Source organism: Camelus ferus, chromosome 31 (assembly GCF_009834535.1).
Source record: "Camelus ferus isolate YT-003-E chromosome 31, BCGSAC_Cfer_1.0, whole genome shotgun sequence".
In the NCBI taxonomy this organism is placed as follows: Eukaryota; Metazoa; Chordata; class Mammalia; order Artiodactyla; family Camelidae; genus Camelus; species Camelus ferus.
This window is the reverse complement of record NC_045726.1, coordinates 3170301-3187561: the sequence shown is the minus strand read 5'-3', so window position 1 is coordinate 3187561 and position 17261 is coordinate 3170301. Positions and strand designations below refer to the sequence as shown.

Genomic DNA, 17261 nt, shown 5'->3' with positions numbered 1-17261 from the left:
AGATGGGAGAGGGATGCAGGAAAACATAGGTGAGTTTCAGCACTATACTAAGTGAATCAGCTTATATGACCCTCTGTTTGAAGCAAACGGAGAGATGCATGGCCTAATGTGTTTGCAAAACAAAGAACAAGCAAACAGACAATCAAACAAACAAACACCAAAACAGTACGGTTGGATGATATATATCCAAAGAACCATGATAATTCAAAAGAAAATACTCAAAGGGATGTCAAAGAGCTTTCAGCACGCATCGACACAGTATTGCTGCTTTCATGTACTCAACAGACTTGTATTCAGAAAACAGATGCGTGCAATAATATTCAAAAATATTGATTCATAAGAGGAAATCGTGACCTAAACCAAATGCCTATTTTGAATAAAATCGATTCGTATTCCATGATATAGATTTACTAGTCTTCCAATAGGAAGAATGAATGGCCTATTCGACCCTACATAGAGAATAAATGGCATATGCCTTTAACAAAGACAAGTAGCTCTACAAAACTGCACTAAGAACAAAAGAGACAGACAGTAAATTGCACATTGTGATTGGATTAATTTCTAGGAATTTCAGCCCCCATGAATCAAATGGATCCATTTTCTGGGAGTGTGGGTGTTTCAGCCGAAAAGCAACAGACGGATATGTATTCTGGGTGAAAGGCTATTACACAAACATAAGATTCCTATAGTGGGGTCTTTTTGTACTTTTAACTGTGAGAAAAGTTAAAGATGTGTGGAACCATAAAATTAACATGAACACACTTCCCTATTTTGTACTGTGTATAGAGTTCTGAACTAAAGGAAAGAGGGTAGGAAAAAAAGGACCATGGGACGCTATTGGAGAGAATCACTTTTATCTTAGGAATCTCTCGTCTGATGCAGCCCCTCCCCCAACACTGGAAAGATGCAGCAAATATTGGGGATGGCAGTTACCGGTTGCATTCCAGATGGAATATTGGTGTGTTCAACCAGGCTTGTTGTGGCTGGTGGATCCAAGTTAACTGGACAGAGCTCTGTGGGTGGATCAGTGTCATGAAGGGACTGCCACCCTCTGTGGAGCTTGGCTTAGGTCTAATTTTCGGAAAGATTTGTAAGTTCGAGATACTGCTGCTTCCCAATGGACTGAGATCACGGGTCAGTTTCAAGAAACTGAAAAGACAGACTGTGGAAGATCTGCCTGTCATCAGCATACTGGTGAGGCTGTGAGGTAATTTCAGACTTGCCCAGTGCTGTAGAAGTCGACTTTATTGAAGACACGAAGAGAAGCTGGCAGAAAACCTGGCTGCACAGATTGAGGAGAGATGCGAACACATTGATGAGAGTTGTTCTGCTACAATGGAGAATACTGGCATGGAGACTTCTTTAGAGAATACCAGGCTTGAAAGACTCACGAGTCATGTTGAGCCTCACTGATACCAGCAGAAACATGTGGAGGGTCAACGTTTACTTGAGGAAGGTACTCAATTCTCTGCTCCAAGAAGTGGTCCAAGATTCCTGACGTCTAAAAGAGAAGAAATGGCAGGGATGATAAAACCGTTCATGTTCTTGGAAGGGTTTGTGAGAATCCACACGTCCCAAGGGGCATTTAAAAATCACACAGACCACAGAGCATGAGGCCCTGGTAAGCTTTCCCCGGGGTTGGGCCTAGATATCAAGAAATTGCTCTTTCCTCCCCTCCACTCAGGCATCCATTTCAAAGGATCAGCACTTGAGCTGCAATGAAGCCAGTAGGAGAAAAGCAAGCCACTCCTATGTACAGTGTTCCTCCAACTTCACACTTTGTGCACAACACTTAAATCCTCAAAGATCAAATACTGTCGGTTATAATAGATAGGAATAGAATAGATAGCTCACACAAAGAAATGATGAACTTAGCCTAGTTTCAGCAAATGCTGGGGTTACATCTAACTTGGTGTGAAGGGAGTGTGGTAAGTGAGGGGAATCTCTGACTGAACTTGATATATATTAGGCCTCAGTTTTTCTAGACAGTATAGGTAACAGTTATAAGTCAGTTAGTGAAGTGAACTGTAAAAGTCGCCATAGACATGTAAGGACACATGATATGTGGACCATCTTTTCACTTCATTGAAGCCCCAGGTGCAGTATATCATGTTGTTGCATAATTTGTTGGGTTAAACTACTTTACCCAACATGATCAACCGATTGTTCCCATGGTTGATAGAAGAGCACCTGGTTCTCAAAAGCAGAGCAAAACTGCAGCAGTTTTCTCATAGCTATAATGCCTCTAGGAGTTTTGGAACCAAGAATACATATAAATATGGTGTTTTAGTTTAATTGGGTTTCCCTAGAGAGAAATGTTTCCCCTTGAAATGACCACATTGGCCAGTATGTGTCATTGGGCGGAAAGTGCCGCACATGCAGAAGGGAAACCCAGGATGGGGGTTATTTCATGGTTCCAATAGTTATTCCATGGTTCCTGTTGGTGTTGTAGGTATCAACAGTAAAGATTTGACCTGTCCCCTTCATCATTTTGGACTGCTACTGTACATTCTATCTGTCTATTTTTCCTTTAGACCTGACAAAATTGTAAAAGAACTTCACAAGTCTGGCTTGTAATTAGATTTAGTATGTTTCAAAATCTAACTTCATTTTCATATAAATCCCAAAATATGTAAATCAATTCTATTAACCTTTTGAAAGACTGCAACTGAGGTATTAACACAATGTCAAAACTGTAGTCTTCGAAAAAACCCTCCCACCATGGCTGTATAGAAAACAGAGATAAGCAAGAATCACATTTCTGTGAGTTATATATGGAATGTGTTGATTTCTTGATGCCCAGTTGGCAGGGTACCAGTGCCAACTATGCTCACTCGTTCCCATGTACACAGCAAGATAAACATCCACTCACAAAGCCCTTGGTTCAGGACACATGCTGAAGAGTGGTCCCTTAGTTCCAAGAGAGAATGAGGCATCAGAAAACCTGGGAGGAGGAGAAGGCAAAGTAGAGAATGGAAATCAGTGCAGTACCTGACGTCTGGTGATGGAGCAGCAAAGGTGAAACTCTGTTTTACTTGGACACACAATCTCAAGCAGAAAGGACACATGGGATTGAAAGCGATGTGCTGAGTGTTAGAAGCATGCCCAGCAAATACTTGGCTGACAGAACTCAAAGAAATCAGCACAAAATATCCCCACAATTGATTCTGAGACCAAGATCCGAGCTGCCAAATTTGAGCTAGCATTGGCTGCGGAAAATGAGGTATAGGGCTATCCATAATGTCACACGCTGTGTCTCAGGGATCCGGAGTGTGTTGTGGATTGTGGTTTGCCCTACCAAGAGAGGAAACTGACCTTGGACCCCAATGTGAAAGCAACGACCCTGTGCGCAAAGTTGAGTTTATCGAAATGTCCTATGGCCACATTCACTGCATCTGCAGGCCAAGGGAACAATTTGATATTTTGCCAATAGAGCACAAGTGGGGCTCATTTAGAGAAATCATGCATCTGGTCTGAGGGATCCAGGGGTCCTTGGGGTTGAAATCAGATTGCAAAGTGTTAGGATCAGCTAATTTCCTAGCTTGGACTGGGATTAAGTTTTGGTATGAGGCAGAGGATGCGGGACATCGCTGTGTTTGCCTTCGTGGTCCCAAGCCACAAGGATGAGAGAACAAAGATTAGTTGTCTAGGTCCGCAGCGTGAGAAGATGAAGCATTTCATTCACCATTACCTCCCAAATGCAGATGCTACATTTTGGATAGTACTGAAATTGTATGGCACCGAGGACAACTTGGTGGGGTTGTGGGATAATGGCAGCAGGCCCTGATGCATGACATCCTTAGATATGTTTCCACAGGTTTTTCTGTAGACAGAGAAGCTCTGGGAAGAACTGGTAAAATTGGGACATTCCCACAGAACTAGAAAGGACAAGTGCACTAACAATATTCTGTTTTGAAAACACTCCAAAATGACATACAACAGCCTACAGAGCTGAAAACATTTAGATGCTCCATTTCCACAAGAGGAAGGGTCCTGTGCACTTTCAGAAAAGTGACATAAGCATAATAAAAGGAGATTATTCTAAATGACGCGCGTATGGTGTGTTCATCACAACAAAGGTATCACCAGTAAATAGAGGTATACCAGACAACACACACAGGAAAACGAAATGGCTTCGATGTCAAGGAAAATTTGTCTTCAGGGAAATATCATGGGATTGGGTACACCAAATAGACTAAAAGCTTCACTTAACCAAGCCTTACAAGTCTGCATTAGATACCTGATAGTACTTGACTAATAGAGATAAAGATATAGTAAAAGAAACAGGAAGTAACAATTTCAGTTCCAAAGAGATTGAAGGCCAAAAATAAAGCTTTCAAACAACTAGATTTTGAAACATTACTAGAGAAATTATTGTAAACTGGAAGTGAGAGAAACAATAAAGAACAACAGTGTCTCAGAATCACAAAAGGCAGAATATCAGAAAAGGGGAAGAGAACCTCTAAGATGAGCCAAATAAAATAAGTAAACTCAATGTATAAGATAATAGCAGGTTAAAAGTCAGTCCTGAGCAGTCTAGATAATGCAGAGCGACTCGTGAATGTCTGTGATCAAAGGGGAACAGAAATCCCTCTGTCAGAAGATGACACAGAAAAGCTAGTGTAAACCAATGCAAATATTGCTGTTGAATCCTGGGGTAAGACAAAGCATGAAAGACTAGGATTCATAAGAGTCTCAGAAGGAAAAGCTGGGTATAAAAAAGAAAAAACCTCAGAAAAGATATTTGGAGAAAAATCTGACTGAAATTTGCTGAAAGCCAAGAAACAATCATCTATATGAAACCAGGAGCAAACAGCATCCAAATTATGTGGAATCCCTATAGACCTACAAGCAGCTGTATTATTCAAATCATCAAATTTCATGATCAACCCAGTGATTTTAAATGCACCTAGAGGAAATCAACTTAGTTACAACAGAAAGACCAGAGGGGTTTCAGCTTATACCTCGACAGAAATATTGCAGGACAGGAAGGAGTGCCAGGACATAGACCAAAACCTGAATGAGGAAAATCTGCATTCTAGGGTAGCCTATGCCACAAGACTGCCATTTCTGATAACGGCAGATCTAGAAAATTTCATAGACCGGCAAAACGTAAAACAATTCAGCAGCTCGAACCTTATCATTAAGCAAAGATTGAGAATTTTACCCTTAATAGAAAAGTAGCAAAATGAAATTGAAATAAGAAAACCATCATTGGAAATGCAAGAAGAGCAAAGAGTTGCAGAGAATAAACAAGAAGAAGGGAAGGAGGACATTAAAACCCTAAAGATGGGAGAGGGAAGTAGGTAAACATAGGTGATTTTCAGCACTATATAAAGTTAATCAGCTTATATGACTCTCTGCTGCAAACGGAGAGATGCATGGCCTAATGTGTTTGCAAAACAAAGAACAAGCAAACAAACAAAAAATCAAACAAACAAACACCAAATAGTATGGTTGGCTGACATATACCCAAAGAAACCATGATAATTCAAAAGAAAATACTCAAACGGGTGTGAAGAATCATTCAGCACGCATCGATACATTATCGCTGCTGGCATGTACTCAAAACACTTGTATTCAGAAAACAGATGCGTGCATTAATATTCAAAAATGTTGATTCATTAGAGCATATCGTGTCCTAAACCACATGCCTATTTTGAATAACATTGTTTCGTATTCCATTATATAGATTTACTAGACTTCCAACAGAATGAATGAATGGCCTATTCAAACCTACGTAAGAATAAATGGCATACGCCTATAACAAAGAAAAGTAGCTATACAAAACTGTACTAAGAACAAAAGAGACAAACATTAAAGTGTACATTAGGATGGGCTTCATTTCTAGGAATTTCAGCCCCCATGAATCAAATGAATCCATGATCTGAGAGTGTGGGTGTTTCAGCCAAAAAGCAAGAGACAGATATGTATTCTGGGTGAATGGCTATTACACAAACTTAAGATTCCTATAGTGGGGTCTTTGTGAACTGTTAACTTTTAGAAAGGTTAAAGACGGGTGAAATAATATACTTACAATGGACACACTTCCCTCCGTTTGTACTGTGTTTAGAGATCTGAACTAAAGGAAAGAGGGTAGGAAAAACGGGACCATGGGATGCTAATGGAGAGAATCACATTTACCTTAGGAAACTCTCTTCTGATGCAGTCCCTCCCGCAACACTGACAAGATGCAGCAACCTTTGGGGATGGCAGTTACCTGTTGGATTCCAGGTGGAATGTCAGTGTGTTCCGCGAGTCTTGGTGTAGCTGTTGGATCCAAGTTAACTGGGCAGAGCTCTGTGGGTGGATCAGTGTCATGGAGGGGCTGCCGCCCTATGTGGAGCTTGGCTTAGGTCTATTTTTCAGGAAGCTGTGTAATTTCGAGATACTGATGCTGCCCAATGACCTGAGATCACGGGTCAGTTTCTAGAAACTGAAACGGCAGACAGTGGAAGATCTGCCTGTCATCAGCTTACTGGTGAGGCTCCGAGGGACTTTCAGACTTGCCCAGTCCTGCAGAAGTCGACTTTATGGGAGACACGAAGAAAAGCTGGCAGAAGGATTAGTGCACGGATTGAGGAGAGATGTGAACACATTGATGAGTGTTCTTCTGCTACAATGGAGAATACTGGCATGGAGACTTCTGTAGAGAATACCAGGCTTGAAAGACATTCATGAGACATATTGAGCCTCGCTGATACTGGCAGAAACCTGTGGAGGATCAACGTGCACTTGTGGAAGATACTCAATTCTCTGCTACAAGAACTGGTCCAAGAATCCTGACGTCTAATAGAGAAGAGATGGCAGAGTTGATAAAACGCCTCTTGTTCTTTTAAGAGGTCATGAGAATCCATACATCCCAAGGGGCATTTACAAATCACTCAGACCTCAGAGCATGAATCCCTGGTAAGCCTTTTCCCAGGGTTGGTCCTAGCTATCAAGCACTTGCTCTTCCCTCCCCTACACTCAGGCATCCACTTCAAAGGATCAGCACCTGAGTTGCTTTGAAGCCAGTAGGAGTATAGCAAGCCCCTCCTAGAATCAGTGTTCCTACAACTTTACTCTCTGTGCACAACACTGTACACCTCAATGTTCAAATACTCCCGACTAAAATAGATAGGAATTGAATATTAACTCACACAAAGAAATGATGACCTTCCCCTAGATTCAGCAAATGTTGGGTTACATCTTCTTTTTGGTGAAGTGAGTGTGGTAAGTGAGGGGAATCTTTGACTGAACTTGTATATGTATGTGTCCTCAGTTTTTCAATACAGTTTATGTATTATTATAAGTCAGTTTGTGAACTGAAGTGTAAAATTCGCCATAGACATGTAAGGACACATGATATGTGGACGGTCTTTTCCTTCATTGAAGCCCCTGGTGCAGTATATCACGTGGGTGCAGACATGGTTGTGTTTAATTACTTTACCCAACATGATCGGAAGCTTAAGCATTCTCATCGTTGATAATAGGGGACCTGGTTCTCAATAGCCTATCAAAGCTGCAGCAGTTTTCTCATAGCTATAATGCCTCTAGGTTCTTTTGGATCCAAGCCTATATATAAATATGTGGTTTGGGTCACCTTCTGTCTTCCTACAGAGAAATGTTACCACTTGAAATGACAACATTGGCCAGTGTGAGTCACTGGGAGGAAAGGGCAATACATGCAAATGGGAAACATTTTGTGGGGGTTATTTCATGGGACCAAAATTTATTTCATGCTTCCTGTTTGTGTTGGAGGCATCAACATTTAACCATTGACCTGTCCCCTTCATTATTTTGGACTGCTTTTTTCATTCTATCTGTCTTCTTTTCCCTTAGAGCTGAAAAAATGATACCTTAACTTGACAAGTCTGACTTGTAGGCAGATTTAGTATGTTTCAAAATCTATCTTTATATTCATGTAAATCCCCAAGTATGTAAATCAATTCTACTAACTTTTTGAAAGACCACAATTGAGGTATCAACACAATGTCAAAACTGGAGTCTTCGGACAAACCCTCCCACCATGGCCAGTATAGCAGAAAGAGATAACAAGAATAACATTTCTGTGAGTTATATATGGAAAGTGTTGATTTATCGATGCCCAGTTGTCAGGGTACCAGTGCAACATACGCTCACTCGCTCCCATCTACACAGCAAGATAAACATCCACTCACCCAGTCCATGGTCCAGGACACTTGCCAAAGAGTGATCTCTTACATCCAAAGACAGAATGAGGCCTCAGAATACATGGAAGTGGGAGAAGTCAAATTAGAGAATGGAAATCAGTGCAGGACCTGATCTCTGTTGATGGAGAAGCAAAGGTGAAACCCTGTTTTACTTGGAAGCACACTCTCAAGCGAACAGAATGCATGGGATTGAAAGTGATGTGCTGAGTGTTAGAAGAGTGCACAGCAGATGCTTGGCTGACAGAACTCAAAGAAATCAGCACAAAACATCGCCACAATTGATTCTGAGACCAAGATCGGTGCTGCCAAATGTGGGTTCACAGTGGCTGCGAACAATGAGGAATAGGGCAATGGATGATGGCACACGCTGAACCTCAGGGATCTGGAGTGTGTTGTGGATTGTGGTTGGCCCTATCCAGAATGGAAACTAACTTGGGACCCCAATGAAAATGCTACAATCCTGGTGCATGAGGTTGAGTTTCTCGAAATGTCCCATGGCCACATACACTGCATCTGCAAGCCTAGGGACCAATTTGGTGTTTTGCCAATAGAGCACATGTGGGGCTTAATCAGAGGTATCATGCATATGGTCTGAGTGATCCAGGGGGCCTTGTGGTTGAAATCATTTTCCAAAGGCTTAGGATCTGCTACATTTATAGCCTGGACTGGGATTACGTTTGGTATGAGGCAGATTATGCAGGAAAGCTCTGTGTTTGCCTTCGTGGTCCCTAGCCACAAGGATGAGAGAACAAAGAACACTGGTCTAGGTACACAGCATGAGAAGATGAAGAATTTCCTTCATCATTATCTCCCAAATGCAGATGCTACATTTTGAATGGCACTGAAAGGTTACGGCACCGAGGACACCTAGCTGGGGCTTGCGTGAAATGGCAGCAGGCCCTGATGCATGACATCCTTAGATATGTTTCCACAGTTTTTTCTGTAGATAGAGAATCTCTGGAAAGAACTCGTTACATTGGGAAATTCCCATGGAAATAGAAAGGACAAGCTCACTGTCACGATGTTGTTTTTGAAACACAAAAAATGACATTAAAGAGCCTGCAAAGCTCAAAACCTTTACATGCTTCATTTCCACAGGAGGAAGGGTCCTGTGCACTTTCAGATCAGTGACATAAGTGTAGTAAAAATGACGTTATACTAAACGAGAAGAGTATGTTTTGTTCATCACAACAAAGGCATCACCAGGAAATAGAGATATACATGACAACACACACAGGAAAACGACATGGCATCAATGTGTAGGAAAAATTGTCCTCACACAAATATCATGGAATTGCGTACAGAACAGACTAAACTTACACTTAAAAAGCCCTATAATTCTACATTATATATCTGATATTACTTGACCAATAGGGATAAAGTAGTATAGTAAAAGAAACAGGAAGTACCATTTTCAGTTCCAAAGGGATTGAAGGCCCAAAGAAAAGCTTTCAAACAACTAGACCGTGAAACACTATCAGAGCAAGGTATTGAAAATGGAGGGGAGAGAAACACTGAAGAAGAAGAGTGTCTCAGAATCACAAAAGGCAGATCTCTAGAAAAGGGGAAGAGAACCTCTAAGGACGAGAAAATAAAATCAGAAATCTCAATGGATGAGATATTACCAGGGCTAAATTCTGTCCTAATCAGACTAGATAATGCAGAGGGACTCGTGGATGACTGTGAAAACAGGGGAACTGAAATCCCTCTATCAGAAGATGACATAGAAATGCAAGGCATAACCAATGCATATACTGCTGTTGAATCCTGGGGTAAGACAAAGCATGAAAAAATAGGTTTCATAAGAGTCCCAGAGGGAACAGCATCATATAAAACAAAAGACAGAAAAGATATTTGGAGAATAATCAGACTGAAATTTGCTGAAAGCTAAGAAACAATCATCCATACAGAAAAAGGAAGCAAATAGTGTCCAAATTATGTGGAATCCCCATAGACCTTACAAGCAGCTGTATTATCATTCTAATCATCAAAGTTCATGATCAACCCAGTGATTTTCATTGCACCTAGAGGAAAGCAACTAAGTCACAGCAGAACCGTAAGAGTGGTTCCAGCTTATATCTCGGCAGAAATTTTGCAGGACATGAACGACTGCCAGGACTTGGACGAAATCCTGAAAGATAAAAATCTGCAATCTAGGGTAGCCTATGCCACAAGACCACCATTTCTAATAACGGCAGAACTAGAGAATTTCACAGACTGGAAAATCTTAAAAGAATTCAGCATTTCGATACTTATCTTAAAGAAATATTGTGAATTCTACCCTGTAGAGGAAAGAAGCAAGAATAAATGGAAATAAGAAAACCATCATTGGAAATGCAAGAAGAGCAATAAGTTGCAGAGAATTAACTAGAAGAAGGCAAGGAGGACATCAATAACCTAAAGATGGGAGAGGGAAGCAGGAAACATAGGGGATATTCAGCAAAATACTAAGTAAATCAACTTATATGACTCTCTGTTTGAAGCAAACAGAGAGATGCATGACCGAATGTGTTTGCAAAGCAAAGAAAAAGCAAACAAACAAATAATCAAACAAACAACAAACACCAAAAGAGTACGGTTGGCTGATATATGTCCACAGGGTCATGATAATTCAAAAGAAAATATGCAAAGTGATGTCAAGGATTCATTCAGCACGCATCGACGAAATATCGCTGCTTGCATGTACTCAACACACTTGTATTCAGAAAACAGATGCGTGGATTAATATTCATAAATATTGATTCATAAGAGCACATCGTGACCTAACCCAAATGCATATTTTGAATAAAATTGATTCATAGTCCGTGATACAGCCATACAAGTCTTCCAAAAGGATGAATGAATGGCATATTCAACCCTATGAAGAGAATAAATGGCATACACTTATAACAAAGAAAAGTAGCTCTACAAAACTGTAGTAACAGTAAGAGAGACAGACAGTAAATTGCAGTTTGGGATTGGTTTCATTTCTAGGAATTTCAGCCCCCATGAAACAAATGGATCCATGTTCTGAGATTGTGGGTCTTTCAGCGGAAAATCAACAGACAGATATGTATTATGGGTGAATGGATATTACACAAACATATGTTTCCTATAGTGGGCCTTTTTGTACTGTTAACTGTTAGAAAGTTTAAAGACGGGTGAAACCATAAACTTATCATGGACAAACTTCCCTTCGTTTGTATTGTGTTTAGAGTTCTGAACTAAAGGAAACAGGGTAGGAAATAAAGGACAATGGGACGCTAATGTAGAGAATCACATTTACTTTAGGAACCTCTCATCTGATGCAGCCCCTCCACCAACACTGATAAGATGCAGCAACCATTGTGGATGGCAGTTACCGGTTTGAATCCAGGTGGAATTGTTGTGTGTTCCACGAGGCTTGTTGAGGCTGGTGGATCCAAGGTAACTGGGCAGAGCTCTGTGGGTGAATCAGTGTCATGGAGGGGCTGCTGCCCTCTGTGGAGCTTGGCTTAGGTGTATTCTTCAGGAAGATGTGTTATTTCGATATACTGATGCTGCCCAATGGCCTGAGATCACGGGTCATTTTCTAGAAACTAAAAGGCAGACAGTGGAAGATCTGCTTGTCATCAGCTTACTGGTGAGGCTCTGATGTACTTTCAGACTTACCCAGTCCTGTAGAAGTCGACTTTATGGGAGACACGAAGAGAAGCTGGCAGAAAGGCTGGCTGCACGGATTGAGGAGAGATGTGAACACATTGATGAGAGTTGTTCTGCTACAATTGAGTATACTCTCATGGAGACTACTTTAGAGAATACCAGGCTTCGAAAGTCATTCATGAGACATATTGAGACTCGCTGATACTAGCATAAAACTGTGGAGAGTCAACGTGTATTTGAGGAATGTACTAAATTCTCTGCTCTAAGAAGTGGCCCAAGACTCCTGACGTCTAAAAGAGAAGAGATGGCAAAGATGATAAAACCTGTTCATGTTCCTGGAAGAGGTCATGAGAATCCACACATCCCAAGGGGCATTTACAAATCTCACAGACCACAGAGCATGAAGCCCTGATAAACCTTTTCCCAAGTTTGGGCTTAGCTATCAAGCAATTGCTCTTCCCTCCCCTCCACTCAGGCATCCATTTCAAAGGATCAGACCCTGAGCTGCAATGCAGCCAGAAGGAGAATAGCAAGCCCCTCCTAGAACCAGAGTTCCTCCAACTTCACACTCTGTGCACAACACTGAACTCCTCAAAGGTCAAATACTCTCTAACAAAATAGATAGGGTTTCAATATATAGCTCACACAAAGAAATGATTATCTACCCCTTGATTTAGCAAGTGCTGGGGTTACGTCTTATTTGGGTGAAGAGAGTTTGGTAAGCGAGGGGATTATTTGACTGAACTTGAATAAGTATTTCTCCTCAGCTTTTCAAGACAGTATAGGTAAGTATTATAAGTCAGTTAGTGAACAGAAGTGTAAAAGTCGCCATATACATATAAGGACAGAAGTTATGTGGACCGTCTTTTCCCTTCGTTCAAGTCCCGGGTGCAGTATATCAGGGGGTGCCCACTTAGTTGGCTTAAATTGCTTTACCCAACACGGATCAGATGATTTACCTTTCTCATCGTTGATAAAAGAGAACCTGTTTCTCAATAGTCTAGCAAAGCTGCAGCAGTTTTCTCATAGCTATAATGCCTCTAGGTGTTTTGGAACCAAGCCTATATTTAAATAAGTGGTTTGGGTTGCCTTGTGTCTTCCTAGAGAGAAATGTTACCCATTGAAATGACAACATTGGCCAGTATGAGTCACTGGGAGAAAGGGCACCACATGCAAAATGGAAACACTGGGTTGGGGTTATTTCATGGTTCCAATATTTATTTCATGGTTCCTGTTTGTATTGCAGACATCAACAGTAAACAGTTGACATGACACCTTCATCATTTTGGACTGCTATTTTACATTCTATCTGTCTATGTTTCCCTTAGAGCTGACAAAATGTTACCTGAATTTGACAAGTCTGGCTTGTAGGTAGATTTAGTATGTTTCAAAAACTAACTTCATTTTCATATAAATCCCCAATTTGTACATCAATTCTATTAACATTTTGAAAGACCGCAACTGAGGTATCAACACAATGTCAAAACTGGATTCTTTGGAGAATCCCTCCCACCATGGCTTTATAGAAAAAGAGATAAACAAGAATCACATTTCTGTGTGTTATATATGGAAAGTGTTGATTTATTCATAGCCAATTGGCAGAGTACCTGTGCAAACAACTGCCCACTCGCTCCCATGTACACAGCAAGATAAACATCCACTCACACAGCCCGTGGTCCAGTACACTTGACAAAGAGTGGTCTCTTACTTCCAAAGACAGAATGAGGCCTCAGAAAACCTGGAAAGTGAAAAAGGCTTTGTAGAGAATGGAAATCAGTGCAGGACCTGACCTCTGCTGATGGAGCAGCAAAGGTGAAACCCTGTTTTAGTTGGACGCACACTCTCAAGCAGACAGGATGCATGGGATTGAAAGAGATGCGCTGAGTGTTAGTAGAGTGCACAGCAGATGCTTGGCTGACAGAACTCAAAGAAATCAGCACAAAATATCCCCACAATTGATTCTGAGACCAACATCAGTGCTGCCAAATTTGGGCTCGCTTTGGCTACGAACAATGAGGGATAGGGCTATGGGTGATGGCACACGCTGAGTATCAGGGAACTGGAGTGTGTTGTGGATTGTGGTTGGCCTTATCCAGAGAGGAAACAGACCTGGGACCTCAATGAAAAAGCAACAAACCAGGTGCATGAGGTTGAGTTTCTCGAAAGGTCCCATGGCCACATCCACTGCATCTGCAGGCCCAGGGTCCAATTTGGAATTTTGCCAATAGAGCATGTGTGGTGTCTAACTTAGAGACATCAAGCATCAGGTCTGAGGGATCCAGGGGGCCTTGGTGTAGAAATCAGTTTCCAAAGCCTCAGGATCTGCTACACTGATAGACTGGACTGGGATTACGGTTTGTTATGAGGCAAAGGATGCGGGACAGCACTGTGGTTGCCTTCATGGTCCAAAGCCACAAGGATGAGAGAACAAAGAACAGTGGTCTAGGTTCACAACGTGAGAAGATGAAGCATTTCATTCACCATTATCTACCAAATGTTAATGCTACATTTTGAATGGTACTGACAGTGTACTTCAGGGAGGATACCTAGCTGGGGCACTGTGATAATGACTGCAGGTCCTGATGCATGACATCTTTAGATATGTTTCCACAGGTTTTTCTGTAGACAGAGAAGCTCTGGAACGAACTCATAACATTGGTACATTCCCATAGAAATAGAAAGGACAAGCTCACAGTCATGATGCTGTTTTTGAAACACTCCAAAATGACATTCAACAGCTTGCAGAGCTGAAAAGCCTTACATGCTTCATTTCCACAAGAGAAACAGTCCTGTGAACTTTCAGTACAGTGACATAAGTGTAGTAAATTGAGGTTATACGAAACGAAAAGGGTATGCTGTGTTCATCACAGCAAAGGCATCACCAGCATTTAGATATATACAAGACAACACACATAGGAAAATGACATGGCATCAATGTGTAGGAAAAATTGTCCTCACACAAATATCATGGAACTTTGTACACACAAGAGACTTAAACTTTCACTTAAAAAGCCCTACAAGTCTACATTAGATACTTGAAATTAACTGACCAGTAGAGATAAAGAAGTATAGTAAAAGAAACAGGAAGTAACATTTTTAGTTCCAAAGAGGTTGAAGGCTCAAAAAAAAAGCTTTCAAACAACTAGACTGTGAAACACTATCAGACATTTATTTAAAATGGAGGTGATAGAAACACTGAAGAACAACAGTGTCTCAGAATCACAAAAGTCAGAATTCCAGAAAAGGGGAAGAGACCCTCTAAAGACGAGCAAAATAAAATCAGCAAACTCAATGGATGAGATAATAGCAGGGCTAAAGTCAGTCCTAAGCAGACTAGATAATGCAGAGGGACTCGTGAATGACTGTGAACACAGGGGAACTGAAATCCCTCGATCAGAAAATGACATAGAAAATGCAAAGGAAAACCAACGCAAACATTGCTGTTGAATCCTGGGTTAAGACAAAGCATGAAAGAATAGGATTCATAAAAGTTCCAGAGTTAAAAGCAAGAAAAGATTATTCAGTCTGAAAAGATATTTGGAAAAAAATCAGACAGAAAATTGCTGAAAATGAAGAAGCAATCATCTATACAAAAAAAGTAAGCAAACAGCATCCAAATTATGTGGAATCCCAATAGACCTACAAGCAGCTGTATTATCATTCAAATCAACAAAGTTCATGATCAACACAGTGATTACCAATGCACCTAGAAGGAAGCAACTAAGTCACAACAGAACCTCCAGAGGGGTTTCCGCTTATATCTCGGCAGAAATATTGCAGGATAAGAAGGAGTGCCAGGACTTAGATGAAATCGTGAATGAGAAACAGCTGCAATCTAGGGTAGCTTATGCAACAAGACCGCCATTTCTAATAACGGCAGAGCTAGAGAATTTCAGATACCTGGAAACTTTAAAGAATTCGGCAGTTTGAAACTTTTCCTAAAAGAAAGATTCAGAATACTACCCTGAATAGAAAAGAAGCTAGACTGAAATGGAAATAAGAAAACCATCATTGGAAATGCAAGAAGAGCCATGAGTTGCAGACAATAAACAAGAAGAAGGCAAGGAGGACATCAAAACCCTAAAGATGGGAGAGGGAAGCAGGAAAACATAGGGGATTTTCAGCCCTATAATAAGTGAATCATCTTATATGACTCTCTGTTTAAAGCAAACAGAGAGATGCAAGGCAGAATGTGTTTGCAAATCTAAGAACAAGCAATCAAACAAACAAACAAACAACCAAAAGAGTATGGTTGGCTGATAATATCCACAGGAACCGTGATAATTCAAAAGATAATATGCAAAGTGATAGTCAAGGATCATTCAGCACGCATCGACCCAGTATCAGTGCTTGCATGTACTCAACATACCTGTATTCAGAAAACAGATGCGTGCATTAATATTCATAAATATTGATTCATAAGAGCACATCGTGACCTAACCCAAATGCCTATTTTGAATATAATGGATTCATACTCCGTGATATATTCTTAAAAGTCTTCCAACATGAAGAATGAATGGCATATTCCACACTACGAAGAGATTAAATGGCATACGTCTATAACAAAGAAAAGCAGCTCTACAAAACTGTTCTAAGAGTAAGAGAGACAGACAGTGAAAGTGTACTTTGGGAATGGTTTCATTTCTTGGATATTTCAGCCCCCATGAAATAAATGGATCCATGTTCTGAGACTGTGGGTCTTTCAGCAGAAAATCAACAGACAGGATATATATTATGGGTGAATGGATATTACACAAACATATGTTTCCTTTAGTAGGGTCTTTTTGTACTGTTAACTGTTAGAAAGTTTTAAGATGGATGAAACCATAAACTTATCATGGACACACTTCCCTCCATTTGTACTGTGTTTAGAGAACTGAACTAAAGGAAAGAGGGTAGGAAAAAAAGGATCATGGGACGCTAATGGAGAGAATCACTTTTACCTTAAGTACCTGTCGTCTGATGCAGCCCCTTCACCAACACTGTAAAAATGCAGCAACAATTGAGGATGACAGTTACTGGTTAGATTCCAGGTGGAATGTTGGTTTGTTCTACTGAGGCTTGTTATGAGCTGGTGGATCCAAGGTAACTTGGCAGAGCTCGGTAGGTGGATCAGTGTCATGGTGGGGTTGCCACACTCTGTGGAGCTTGGCTTAAGTCTATTGTTTAGGAAGCATCTGTAAGTTCGAGATACTGTTGCTGCCCAGTGGCCTGAGATCATGGGTCAGTTTCTAGAAATTGAAAAGTCAGACAGTGGAAGATCTGCCTGTCATCAGCTTACTGGTGAGGCTCCTGAGGTACTTTTAGACATGCCCAGTCCTGTAGAAGTCGACTTTATGGGAGACACGAAGAGAAGCTGGCAGAAAATTTGGCTGCATGGATTGAAGAGAGATGCGAACACATTGATGATGGTTGTTCTCCTACAATGGAGAATACTGGCATGGAGACTTCTGCAGAGAATCCCAG

The 17261-nt window shown here is 40.9% G+C and overlaps 2 long non-coding RNA genes across 4 annotated transcripts in view; one reads left to right on the top strand and one right to left on the bottom strand.

Annotated features, from left to right (window-relative positions):
- The window catches only part of LOC116660810, a 37148-nt gene extending 35404 nt beyond the window's left edge, over positions 1-1744 (top strand). Inside the window, exon 4 of the long non-coding RNA XR_004316453.1 lies at positions 1685-1744. This is a non-coding gene — a long non-coding RNA (uncharacterized LOC116660810). The remainder of the gene's footprint in view (positions 1-1684) is intronic.
- Positions 838-17255, bottom strand: LOC116660813. Of its 3 annotated transcripts, none has more exons than XR_004316459.1 (6): positions 16739-17255; positions 13461-13533; positions 11516-11863; positions 6221-8225; positions 2835-2944; positions 838-1501 (listed from the first exon to the last, which is right to left on the bottom strand). It is a non-coding gene; the product is annotated as an uncharacterized LOC116660813 (long non-coding RNA). The 3 variants fall into 3 exon arrangements; XR_004316458.1 differs by having other exon boundaries at positions 2873-2944; XR_004316457.1 differs by lacking the exon at positions 2835-2944.
- Between the last annotated feature and the right edge of the window lie 6 nt (positions 17256-17261).